Below are 12,729 nucleotides of genomic sequence, written 5' to 3'. Positions count from 1 at the left end.
GTGTAACTAACAGTAACTAATCTTGGCCCGTTTCCACAACCTGATCCGCTCTGTACTGCGAAACCAGATTTCAACTGGTGGCACATTTATAGAGATAATTCCCCATTTTGAAGATGCTGCTTCACTGTGTACAGTCCCTGAGATTCTTAACGCAGTACTCTGCATCATTTTTGTTAGATAGTGTAAAACCAACTACCAGCAAGATCTCACTTACATAATAGTTGAGCTTCCTTCGAAGAATGCTGTGAACTGCACAGTCAAATGTGATAGAAAATACAATTTCTACTTCTATATCTATTTACATACTCCACAAGCCACCTTACGGTGTGTGGGAGAGGGTTCCTTGTGCCTCTATTAGTCATTTCGTTTCCTGTTCCACTCGCAAATAGAGCGAAGAAAAAACAATTGTCCATGTTCCTCCGAACCAGCCCTAATTTCTCTTACCTTCGTGGTTCTTACGCTAAATGTGCGTTGGTGGCAGTAGAGTCGCCCTGCAGTCGGCATCAAATGTCGGTTCTCTAAATTTTCTCAGTAGCTTTCCGTGAAAACAACGTCGCCTGCACTTCAGGGATTCTCTTTGAGTTAATGCGACCTTAGTGGAGATCGAAGTTGGCAGTATTTCGTCATTCAAGTTTCGTGTAATCTGATTTGTGAACTGAAAAATGGCATATCTGTGTAGAGATCCCTTTGAAATAAAAGTTGAGGTTAACTAAGTGTTTTACTTTGAGAGAGGTGTATTACGATTCTTGCACACATAATTTTTTTCCACTACCTTCGACAAGGAGGTAAGTACTGAGACTGATGGTAATTATTACTCGTAATACCTGTCTCACTCTTTTTGTAGAGTGGGTCGACAATCGCATATTTGAGTCTGTCTGGAAATATTCTCTTTGATAGGGATACATTGCATGTGTGACAGAGTACAGTACACTGCTTACGTGTGAAGACGGCAGCTGTCGGTGCCAGACACGTGTCCGCACTTAGAGAATGTAAGCGCGGAGCTGAGTAGCCGTGGGGCAGCTCGGGCGGGTTTCCGACGAGGCGGCCGCGCGGGGTTATTTCGGTGCGCCAAACCCCCGCGGGATGCTTTGGGAGCGAGCCAGCCGCCGGCAGTGGTCACCGCAGCCCTCCGATGCCACCCGGGGCCGTCGCTGAGTCGCGTACCGCCTCCTGTCGCGAACTGGAAGACGAAGTACCTGGCGTCTGCTTACATCACTAGCAAACGCCGGGTATAAAGTTTCTTTGTATGTATGTGGGTAACAAGCGGTATTGTATTCAGCATACCAATCTGCTACTAAAACTAAACCAAGTTCCGTATGTTTTGCGTCTAAAGTACCTCTCACTACTTTACCCTGAAGATTAAAGAGCTGGCATAGTTTGCTTTCCTTCCCTTCCCGTTGATCAACGAAATAAACATAGACCACTCTTTGAAAGACGTCATCGTCGCCGCAGATACACTACTGGCTATTAAAATTGCTACACCACGAAGATGACGTGCTACAGACGCGAAATTTAACCGACAGGAAGAACATGCTGTGATATGGAAATGATCAGCTTTTCAAAGCATTCGCACAAGGTTGGCGCCGGTGGCGACACCTACAACGTGCTCACATGAGGAAAGTTTCAACCGATTTCTCATACACAAACAGCAGCTGACTGGCGTTGCCTGGTGAAACGTTCTTGTGATACGTCGTTTAAGGAGAAGAAATGCATACCATCACGTTTCCGACTTTGATAAAGGTCGGATTGTAGCGTATCACGATTGCGGTTTATCGTATCATGACACTGATGCTCGCGTTGGTCGAGATCCAAAGACTGTTAGCAGAAGGGTTCAGAAGGGTAATACGGAACGCCGTGGTGCATCACAATGACCTCGTATCACTAGCAGTCGAGATGACAGGCATCCTATCCGTACGGCTGTAACGGATCGTGCAGCCACGTCTCGATCCCTGAGTCAAAAACCATCTGCACGAACAGTTCGACGACGTTTGCAGCAGCGTGGACTATCAGCTCGGAGACCGTAGCTGCGGTTACCCTTGACGCTGCATCACAGACAGGAGCGCCTGCGATAGTGTACTCAACGACGAACCTGGGTGCACGAATGGTAAAACGTCATTTTTTCGGATGAATCCAGGTTCTGTTTACAGCATCATGATGGTCGTTTCCGTGTTTGGCGACATCGAAGTGTACGCACATTGGAAGCGTGTATTCGTTATCGCCATACTAGCGTATCACCCGGCGTGATGGTATGGGATGCCATTCGTTACACGTCTCCGTCACCTCTTGTTCGCATTGACGGCACTTTGAACAGTGGACGTTACATTTCAGATGTGTTACGACCCCTGGCTCTACCCTTCATTCGATCCCTGCGAAACGCTACATTGCAGCAGGATAATACACGACCGCATGTTGCAGGTCCTGTACAGGCCTTTCTGAATACACAAAATGTTCGACTGCTGCCCTGGCCAGGACATTCTCCAGATGTCTCACCAATTGAAAACGTCTGGTCAATGGTGGCCGAGCAACTGTCCCGTCACAATACGCCAGTCACTACTCTTGATGAACTGTGGTATCATGTTGAAGCTGCATGGGCAGCTGCACCTGTTCACGCCATCCAAGCTCTGCTGGCTCAATGCCCAGGCGTATCAAGGCCGTTATTACGGCCAGAGGTGGTTGTTATGCGTACTGATTTCTCAGGATCTATGCACCCAAATTGTGTGAAAATGTAATCACATGTCAGTTCTAGTATAATATATTGGTCCAATGAATACCCGTTAATCATCTGCATTTCTTCTTGGTGTAGCAATTTTAATGGCCAGTAGTGTAGTTAAAATAATTTATAAAATAAACGATAACAATGGCAGCCGTTTAGTCATTCTCGTACAGAGATAATTTTATGCTTCACCCTATTTCAAAACTTTTTTTAAAAATTGTGACTGAAGGAGAACATGTTCCACATAGTTTTACTCTGCTTAAAAACGGCTACACGGTCGAAACTACAGTGGTCGATTTTATGGAAAAGTTGTTTTAACACAAACTCTTTTATATTCTGGGCATCTGTTCCCGTTGAAAGGCACGACGTTAGGAAGAATTCCGCGGTTCCCGGGGTCGATTCCCGGCGGGGTCAGGGATTTTCTCTGCCTCGTGATGGCTGGGTGTCGGTTAGGTTTAAGTAGTTCTAAGTTCTAGGGGACTGATGACCATAGACGGTAAGTCCCATAGTGCTCTGAGCCATTTGAACCATTTGAAGAATTCCGCTACCAGTTGGTAAAATGGTTGTTTATTGAAAACACAACTGGTTTCGCGGCCTAAAGCCGTATCGTTATGTGCAACCTACATGGTAAAAAGCTTTACTTCATTTTGTGCCGCCCGTTGTGACCGAGCGGTTCTAGGCGCTTCAGTCCGGAACCGCGCGACCGCTACGGTCGCAGGTTCGAATCCTGCCTCTGGAATGGGTGTTTGTGATGTCCTTACGTGAGTTAGGTTTAAGTAGTTCTAAGTTCTAGGGGACTGATGACCTTAGGTGTTAAGTCCCATAGTGCTCAGAGCTATTTGAAACATTTCATTTTGTGGATAATAAAGTTAATAAACAAATGTCTAAAGTATTCTCATATAGTTATTTTGGAGATTCCTTTATTAACTTTACTATTCAGAAAATGTGATGACACTGCACTTTGCTTTTACCATGTAGGTTGCACCTGGTGATGCGGCTGTAGGCCGCGAAGGCGTTTGTTGCTTAAATAAACAACGATTTTACCAGCTATTTGCTGAATTCTTCCTAACATCGTGCCTTGTTTTAACAGTCTGTGGCGACGTAGGTGAATAACAGGAACATAAGACTCAGTTTCAAGAAATGACTTTTCCTTGAAGAATCAATGAATCCTGATATCCCATATGGATTGCCTACGAACGGAAAGGAAGTGTGATTTGCACTGAGGTGTACAAATCGTTTCTCTTCCTATAATCCGCACACAAATGCCACGTTAACGAGAGTTATTCTCACTTCCACTTCTACATCTAAAATGCTAGAAAAAAAATTTTTAGAGTGCTGTGAGCAGGTAAAATGAAACCGTTTTTTTATGTAGCAAAAATGTCACAGGTGACCCTTTTCACCGCTAGGGATCCATGAAGGTTTTGACGCTGGTGATGTTCGGAAACGGTGTTGAAACTGCCCTGCAATGAATATTGTTGTTAAACTGAGTAGTACTTTTTGTACGATGCGATGAAGTTTTTGGTGTGCGAGACACTGACACACACCCGATAAGAGCTGGTTATCCGTTTCGCTGACGCTGCAGCCATTATTCGGGAAACATCCGCTTGTTTCGATCGTGTTGGACAATCGTAGCATGCAGATGCTAGTTATGCATTAACGTAAACCTTCGTGGGCCCCTAGGAATGAAACGGTGTACTTGTGATATTTTTCTTGCATAAAAAGTGTTTTTCTAAATCACCTCTAAAGACACTAAAACTTTGTATACGTGGTTTTTCACATCCTATATACACTGAGGCGACAAAAATCAAGGGACGGGGACATGCACGTATACAGATGCCGGTAGTGTTGCGTAAAAAAAGGTACTAAAGGACGGAGCAGGTGATTCTTCTGAAAAGGTTTCCGGCGTGTTTATGGCCGCGCGACGGGAATTAACAGACTTGGAACGCGTAATGGTGGTTGGAGTTAGACGCATGCGACATTCCATTGCGGAAACCTTTAGGGAATTCAGTTTTCCAGGATCCACAGTCTCCATCCGATGACATATGCGGTTGGATAGAAAGTTTTCTAACAGACATAAACGATCTGGTTTGTGGTATTGACAGTGGCCGTAGACTGTTTTCGATGATGCTGTAGTCTACAGGAAAGTAGTATCACACGAAAACTGTGAACAAATCAGTGAGGATTTGCAGAAAATAAACGGGTGGTGTCATGACTGACAGTTATCTCTCAATATTAGTAAATCTAACCTACTGCGTATAATAAGGCGAAATTCCCCATTAATGAACGAGTGGTCCGTCAAGTCTCTGTGTGTGACTATTCGAAATGATCTCAAATGGAATGATCAGAGTACGAAAGTAACGGGTAGGGCGAACTCTACATTGCGGTTTATTGGTGGAATCCTGAAGCGATGCAGTCCTTCAACAAAGGAAATAGTTTACAATACGTTAGTTCGTCCAGTCTTGGAGTATGTTCGTCTGTATGGGACCCTTACCAGTTGGGTCTGATTGAAGAGATTGAGGAGGTCCAAAGAAGAGCGGCAAGACTCGTAACTGGTACATTTAGCCATCGCGAGAGCGTTACAAATCTCTTGGAAAGTTTGAAGTGGGTCACACTTGCAGATAGACGGCGTGCTAAACGGAAGGGGCTGCTCACTAAATTCCGAAATCCGATCTTCAAAGACGATGTAGATCATATATTATTACGACCAACTTTCAAATCGCGCCATGATCACCATTCAAAGATAAGGGAAATAAGAGGTCGTACTGAGGCGTTCAGACAGTCGCTTTTCCCTCGCGCGATCGCGAGTGTAGCAGAATGGGGGAAATGTGCCCTCCGCCACACACCGCTTGGTGGCTAGCGGAGTATGTATGTAGATGTAGATGTAGATGTAGAAGATCGCGCCGAGCATACCATTACCTGGCCTGGTCAGATGAGTGCCGATTTCCGTTGGTCAGAGCTGGGAGTAGGGTTCGAGAGTTGAGAAGTCGGCATGAAGGTATGGACTCAGGTAAGAGTTGGGAGTAGGGTTCGAGAGTTGAGCAGTCGGCATGAAGGCATGGACTCAGGTAAGAGCTGGCAGTAGGGTTCGAGAGTTGAGCAGTCGGCATGAAGGCATGGACTCAGGTTGTCAGCAAGGCACTGTGCAAACTGGTAGTGGGCTGTGTTGACATGGAATGGTCTGCGTTCTCAGGTCCAACTGAACGTACCATTGAGTGGAAATGGTTATGGTCGGCTACTTGGAGACCATTTGCGGCCGTCAAGCTGGAATTTTTTGGGTGACAAAGCGCCGTGTCACCGGCCCACAAAGCTTCGCGATTGGTTTGAAGAACATTCTGGACAATTCGAGCCAATGATCTGGCCACCCAGATCGTCCGATATGATTCGCATATAACGCTTATGGAATGTAATCTGAGGTCAGTCCGTGCACAAAATCTTGCATCGGCAACATTTGCGTAATTATGGACGGCAATAGAGGCAGTATTTTTGTACGGAATTTGCAGCGACTTGTTGAGTCCATGGCACGCCGAGGTGCTACGCTGTGCAGGGAAAAAAGAGGTCCGACATGATATTAGCGCCGGCAGCTGAGACCGAGCGGTTGTAGGCGCTTCAGTCTGGAACCGCGCGACCGCTACGGTCGCAGGTTCGAATCCTGCCTCGGGCATGGATGTGTGTGATGTCCTTAGGTTAGTCAGGTTTAAGTGGTTCTAAGTTCTAGGGGACTGATGACCTTAGATGTTAAGTCCCATAGTGCTCAAAGCCATTTGAACATTTTGAACCATGATATTAGCAGGTAACCGATGACTTTCATCACCTCACTGTATACACTCCGTAAACAATTGTGAAGTGCATGTCCATAGATACTTTTAATTATAGCATTCGCGAATGAAGCGTGGGAAAAATGGCTACTCAGATCTGATTAGTCTTATATTGTCTTCGCAATCGCTCCGGGAATAATACGTAGCGAGCTGCAATATATTACTCACTTTTAGCTGGTACTTGAAAACCTTGTAACTAGGCATTCAATAGCTTGCTTTCATCCTCAAACGTTTCGTGAGTAACTTGTGGGGACCAATTTGTTATCAGTTATAAGATTTAAGCCGTCGGCACGCGAAACGTGCTTTCGAACGTAAACGTTGAGCTTATCTAGCTCGCAGATAACACTGTTTACGAAATAGACGGGCGTAAAATTCCAACGTTATCTCTATCAAAACACGCATTTCACCCTTTGTCCATATGCTAGCCATGTTGTTGTTCTGTAGTATACATAAATAGAATCTTCAACATGCATGAGCGTGTTTTAAGGCCAAAAGGGAAGTATCATAGCCAGTCAACAAGGACATCTGCTCGTAAAAGTTTCATTACAAGTAGTTCTCTGTATAAGACAAAAGTTGTTTCATCCTTTCCACTTTTGAGTTGTAAGTAGGCTGTTTAGGTTTTTATGTTGGTAACGCCACGTAGAGCTCTGTATGAAAATAACTGGCTGTGCTGTGTGCAGTCTATGGCTGGTTTGCATTGTTGGAATATTCATTATTGTAGAGTTGGGCAGTTGCATGTGAACAGAACGTAGCGTTGCGCAGTTGGAGGTGAGCCGCCAGCAGTGGTGGATGTGGGGAGAGAGACGGCAGAGTATTGAGAGCGGACGATCTGGATGTGTGTCCATCAGAAAAAGGAAATTTGTAAGAGTGGATGTCATGAATGGATATAACTGATACATTATATATGATGACTCTTGAACACTATTAAGGTAAATACATAGTTTGATCTCCATCAAAATCTTTCATTCGTTAACTATATGCCTATCAGTAGTTAGTGCCTTCAGTAGTTAGAATCTTTTTATTTAGCTGGCAGTATTGGCGCTCGCTCTCCGAGTAACGAATATTTTTGTGAGGTAAGTGATTCACGAAAGGTATAAGTTATTGTTAGTCAGGACCATTCTTTTGTATGGATTATTGAAAGTCAGACTGCGTTGCGCTAAAAATATTGTCTGTCAGTTTAGTGTTGATCAGAATAAGTAAAGAGAGAAATGTCTGAGTACGTTCAGTTTTGCTCAGCTGTTTGAAAATCAAATAACGTAAGAGGTTTACCAGCATAGTCATTCATAATTTTTCTAAGGGGACCTTTCAGAGTATAACCGCAAGGTCATCATTTCTTGATCAGTGTTTCCTTCCAATAGCAGAAACTTTACAAAAATGTAAAATGCAAAACTTCAAACAAGAAAGTGCAAAATATCTTACGGCAGGAAGTGCAAGCTGTCTTCTAGATAAAGCCAATCGAATAAACTCAGACCTCAGAAAGAATGCATTTATATTCACATCACATCGAATATTATAGAACATACTTCTATTAAACCAGTAAGAATGTTTCAGAATCTATGAAAAAAACCGAAGATTAGTGAAAAAGTATTGGGATTCAGGCAAACACGAACCAGCATCACATCACCTGAGAACTTACAATTCTACAAGCCTTGTCATTACACAACTTCCGCGGTGAATACTCTCCATCTTATAACAGTCTGAAAGCTTTAATCGTAGATACATGTTTTTGATGGATCCTGAGTGGTGACAAACAGACCCGAAATATTTGAAACAGTTAACGCAGAACAGGGAATCAGCGATCATAAAGAGGTTACTGCATCGATGATTTCAGCCGTAAATAGAAATATTAAAAAAAAAGTAGGAAGATTTTCCTGTTTAGCAAACGTGACAAAAAGCAGATTTTAGAGTACCTGACGGCTCAACACAAAAGATTTGTCTCAAGTACAGATAGTGTTGAGGATCAGTGGACGAAGTTCAAAACCATCGTACAATATGCATTAGATGAGTATGTGCCAAGCAAGATCGTAAGAGATGGAAAAGAGCCACCGTGGTTCAACAACCGAGTTAGAAAACTGCTGCGGAAGCAAAGGGAACTTCGCAGCAAACATAAACATAGCCAAAGCCTTGCAGACAAACAAAAATTACGCGAAGCGAAATGTAGTGTGAGGAGGGCTATGCGAGAGGCGTTCAACGAATTCGAAAGTAAAGTTCTGTGTACTGACTTGGCAGAAAATCCTAAGAAATTTTGGTCTTATGTCAAAGCGGTAGGTGGATCAAAACAAAACGTCCAGCCGAAATACTAAATGTCTTTTTCCAAAGCTGTTTCACAGAGGAAGACTGCACTGTAGTACCTTCTCTAGATTGTTGCACGGATCACAAAATGTTAGATATCGAAATAGACGACAGAGGGATAGAGAAACAATTAAAATCGCTCAAAAGAGGAAAGGCCGCTGGTCCTGATGGGATACCAGTTCGATTTTACACAGAGTACGCGAAGGAACTTGCCCGCCCCCCTTCTTGCAGCGGTGTACCGTAGGTCTCTAGAAGAGCGAAGCGTTCCAAAGGATTGGAAAAGGGCACAGGTCATCCCCGTTTTCAAGAAGGGACGTCGAACAGATGTGCAGAAGTATAGACCTATATCTCTAACGTCGATCAGTTGCAGAATTTTGGAACACGTATTATGTTCGAGTATAATGACTTTTCTGGAGACTAGAAATCTATTCTGTAGGAATCAGCATAGGTTTCGAAAAATACGATCGTGTGAAACCCACCTCGCGCTATTCGTCCACGAGACTCAGAGGGCCATAGACACGGGTTCCCAGGTAGATGCCGTGTTTCTTGACTTCCGCAAGGCGTTTGATACAGTTCCCTACAGTCGTTTAATGAACTAAGTAAGAGCATATGGACTATCAGACCAATTGTGTGATTGGATTGAAGAGTTCCTAGATAGCAAAACGCAGCATGTCATTCTCAATGAAAAGAAGTCTTCCGAAGTAAGAGTGATTTCAGATGTGCCGCAGGGGAATGTCGTGGGACCGTTTGCCATTCACAATGTACATAAATGACCTGGTGGATGACATCGGAAGTTCACTGAGGCTTTTTGCTGATGATGGTGTGGTATATCGAGAGGTTGTAACAATGGAAAATTGTACCGAAATGCAGGAGCATCTGCAACGAATTGACGCATGGTGCAGGGAATGGCAACTGAATCTCAATGTAGACGAGTGTAATGTGCTGCGAATACATAGAAAGAAAGATCCTTTAGCATTTAGCTACAATGTAGCAGGTCAGCAACTGGAAGCAGTTAATTCCATAAATTACTGTGAGTAGGCATTACGAGTGATTTAAAATGGAAAGCTCATATAAAGTTGATCGTCGGTAAAGCAGATGCCAGACTGAGATTAATTGGAAGAATCCTAAGGAAATGCAATCCGAAAACAAAGGAAGTAGGTTGCAGTACGCTTTTTCGCCCACTGCTTGAATATTGCTCAGCAGTGTGGGATCCGTACCGGATAGAGTTGATAGAAGAGATAGAGAAGATCCAACAGAGAGCACCGTGCTTCGTTACAGGATAATTTAGTAATCGCGAAAGCGTTACGAAGATGATAGATAAACTGCAGTGGAAGACTCTGCAGGAGAGACGCTCAGTAGCTCGGTACGGGCTTTTGTTAAAGATTCGAGAACATGCCTTCACCGAGGATTCAAGCAATGTATTGCTCCCTCCTACGTATATCTCGCGAAGAGACCATGAGGATAAAATCAGAGAGATTAGAGCCCACACAGAGGCATACCGACAATCTTTCTTTCCACGAACAATACGAGACTGGAATAGAAGGAAGAACCGATAGAGGTACTCAAGGTACCCTCCGCCACACACCGTCAGGTGGCTTGCGGAGTATGGATGTAGATGAGATGTAGAAATACTCTTAGCATACCTTCATAACAGAAAAGTTACAATAATACTTTAACCACCATAGGGCATTTCCTTTCATTTTATTACAACAAATCATACGGTTAACGACAGGTTTTCGAGAGATCCTCAATTTGCTGGTGCTTAGAAACAGCAAATCTTTATATATGTATGGGCGCAACGTGAAAGCGAATACGGTGTCTCGCGACTTTTTAGCGGAGATGGCGTGTTGCGACGTAGGTGGAGTTCTTCCATCTAGTTGGTCTACGCTCAAGCGCACATTCAGAATATTTGATATGCAAGAAATTGCTTTGCACTTTGGGAAAGATCCCTACGACGTCAGAAACTGGGCACGCCCAACGTCCGCATGCACGGCCCGCGTGCATAAGCAGGCTAGCGGCTAGTGGCACGGCGAGTCGGGCCCGGAGACGCTGGCTCTGCAGTCTGCGCTGCTCCCTGCTCTCTCTGGTTCAGTCGGTCGGTAGGCACGCCGTGACCGCGGCCCGCGTGACGTCACGCGCGGCCACTGGGTGAGCTGCTGCACGCCACACACTGCGCATGCGCCGCGCCGCGCCGCTCCATTCAGGACCGCTGGAGGTCGCAGACGGCCACTTGCACTTCAGAGAAAGTGTTCCGCGCCGCGCCGCGCCTCGCCGCGCTGCCCAGACACCACTTTCTCGTCCCGCCTGCTGTTAAAGCTAAATGTCTGGCGGAGTCATTCTTCTACCGAAACACGTACGGGAACCATTTTCGCTTCAGCGGCGAATATACCGGCGGATCAAAAAGTCAGTATAAATTTGAAAACAATAAATCGCGGAATAATGTAGATAGTGAGGTACAAATTGACACGCATGCTTGGAATGACGTGGGGTTGTATTAGAACCAAAAAAATACAAAAGTTCAAAAAATGTACGACAGATAGCGCTTCATCTGATCAGAATAGCAATAATTAGCATAACAAAGTAAGACAAAGCAAAGATGATGTTCTTTACAGGAAATCGTTACGCACACCGAGTATGAATAAGTTGTGACCATACTTTCGATATTACCATCTCCTGAAAGCTTCACTTGTAGATACGTTATTAACTGTCATTTAATTAATTATAACGGTTATTTTTTATATATCCTCAATGTGCCGTCGCGTTGAATCGGCATACTTTCATAATACACGAGTTACAATAATTCTTTAACCACCAATATAACGTTTCCCGTCATTTTATTACAACAAATCGTACAATTAACGAGAGATTTTCGAGAGATTCTCAATGTGCTGGTGCTTAGACACAGCATAGATCTGTATACCAGCTGATCAAAAAGTCAGTATAAACTTGAAAACTGAATAAATCACGGAATAATGTAGATAGAGAGGTACAAATTGACACACATGCTTGGAATGACATGGGGTTTTATTAGAACCAAAAAATACAAAAGTTCAAAAAAAGCCGACAGATGGCGCTTCATCTGAGCAGAATAACAATAATTAGCATAACAAAGTAAGACAAAGTAAAGATGATGTTCTTTACAGGAAATGCACAATATCTCCACCATCATTCCTCAACAAAATCTGTAGTTGAGGAATAATGTTGTGAACAGCACTGTAAAGCATGTCCAGAGTGATGGTGAGGCATTGGCGTCGGATGTTGTCTTTCAGCATCCCTAGAGATGAAACTTCCTGGCAGATTAAAACTGTGTGCCCGACCTAGACTCGAACTCGGGACCTTTGCCTTTCGCGGGCAAGTGCTCTACCAGCTGATTTACCGAAGCACGTCTCGGTCGGGCACACTATAACGTGCTTCGGTAGCTCAGTTGGTAGAGCACTTGTCCGCGAAAGGCAAAGGTCCCGAGTTCGAGTCTCGGTCGGGCACACAGTTTTAATCTGCCAGGAAGTTTCATATCACCGCACACTCCGCTGCAGAGTGAAAATCTCATTCTGATCCCTAGAGACGTCGGTCGATCACGATACACTTGCGACTTCAGGTAGCCCCAAAGCCAATAATCGCACGGACTGAGGTCTGGGGATCTGGGAAACCAAGCATGACAGAAGTGGCGGCTGAGCACACGATTATCACCAAACGACATGCGAAAGAGATCTTTCACTCGTCTAGCTATATGGGGTGGAGCGCCACTCTGCATAAACATCGTACGTTCCAGCAGGTGTTTATCCGCCAGGCTGGGAATGATGCGATTCTGTAACATATCGGCGTACCTCTCACCCGCCACGGTAGCAGTTACAAAACCAGAATCACGCATTTCCTCGAGGAAAAAAGGCCCGATAACGGTAGATGAGGTAA

This window comes from Schistocerca gregaria, chromosome 2 (assembly GCF_023897955.1).
Source record: "Schistocerca gregaria isolate iqSchGreg1 chromosome 2, iqSchGreg1.2, whole genome shotgun sequence".
In the NCBI taxonomy this organism is placed as follows: Eukaryota; Metazoa; Arthropoda; class Insecta; order Orthoptera; family Acrididae; genus Schistocerca; species Schistocerca gregaria.
The sequence above is the reverse complement of the archived record's forward strand: the minus strand, read 5'-3'. Positions refer to the sequence as shown.